The following is a 1126-nucleotide window of genomic DNA, read 5'->3' on the forward strand; positions in this document are numbered from 1 at the left end:
CTAAAAACGAAAACTAAAATAAACTCTCACTGAGTAGCTTTATATATATATATATACAAAGCGCAGACATGGTTAATAACATTCAAACGAAATTTTAAACCCTTACTATCTCTAACTAAAAAAGAAAACTAAAATAAACTCTCAGTGAGTAGCTTTATATATATATATATATATATATATATACAAAGCGCAGACATGGTAAACTGGCTCTTAACCAGACACAGTAATCATAAAAATACAATAGCAGTAACGGTGAAACTTGATGGATACATTTGACGAGAATTGGGCGAGTGTTCACTCAAGGAGGCAAACCCTTAATAACTTAATAACAAACCCTCAAATAATTTAATAAACATAACCCTTAATAATCTCAGCTTAAACCCTAATTGTCTTTTTTGTCAAAGAGCAAAATGTTAAACTCTTCCATTCTTTCAATCACAATAAGGACTCAGGACACCAACCTAGAACAAGAGGTATGAAAACTCTGTTAGGAAGCTTGTTTTTAATAGCGTCCTCGAAAGACCGCCAGTCACGAGGCATACCTGCAGGACCATGATAAGAAATTAGAGTCTGGGCAATCAAATTTAACCTTGCAATTAAGAAACCCTTATGGGAAAAGCCTTATATGCTCTTATCCCTTGCCTGAAATGCCAAATAACAATTAAATGCCACTCAACCCACCTTCAATCACTCGGATGTTCAGTTTTAGATCTGAAACCTTACCTCGGGAAGGAGATTAACGAGTTACCGCGCAATTGCCCAGCAAGGACGAATCGAGGACATTCAATACGACCACGGAAATACACCATGAATCAAACTGTCAACTGTAATCACCGCAGCCAAGTGCCGAGTCTGACCCAGTTGCAAAGTGCATCACATACTCAGGACCACCTAATGCAAATGAGAAGGAAACTACACTGATAAGCATAGAGGCGTTTAGGGTTATCCGCCAGAGTGTGAACCGTTGGATTCACCACTGCAGATCCGACGATGAAGCAGCATCCGGCATTAAAAACCTCAGTCCTCTGCCAGAGAACCGGACTGTCAATTAATGCACAAACCAGATGGCACATAATTGTTCAGCGTGCGTACAAGCGAGGTTTTCCAGGTCAGCTTATGACGAGGG

General features: G+C 39.4%; 1 long non-coding RNA gene across 2 annotated transcripts; it reads right to left on the reverse strand.

Moving 5' to 3' along the window:
- Window positions 1-226: 226 nt before the first annotated feature.
- Window positions 227-896, reverse strand: LOC149260491 (uncharacterized). Of its 2 annotated transcripts, none has more exons than XR_016248281.1 (2): window positions 749-896; window positions 227-542 (listed from the first exon to the last, which is right to left on the reverse strand). It is a non-coding gene; the product is annotated as an uncharacterized LOC149260491 (long non-coding RNA). The 2 variants fall into 2 exon arrangements; XR_016248282.1 differs by having other exon boundaries at window positions 724-896.
- Between the last annotated feature and the right edge of the window lie 230 nt (window positions 897-1126).

Source organism: Pinus tabuliformis, chromosome 6 (assembly GCF_031772625.1).
Source record: "Pinus tabuliformis cultivar Carrire ecotype Pingquan chromosome 6, CPIR1, whole genome shotgun sequence".
Classification (NCBI taxonomy): Eukaryota; Viridiplantae; Streptophyta; class Pinopsida; order Pinales; family Pinaceae; genus Pinus; species Pinus tabuliformis.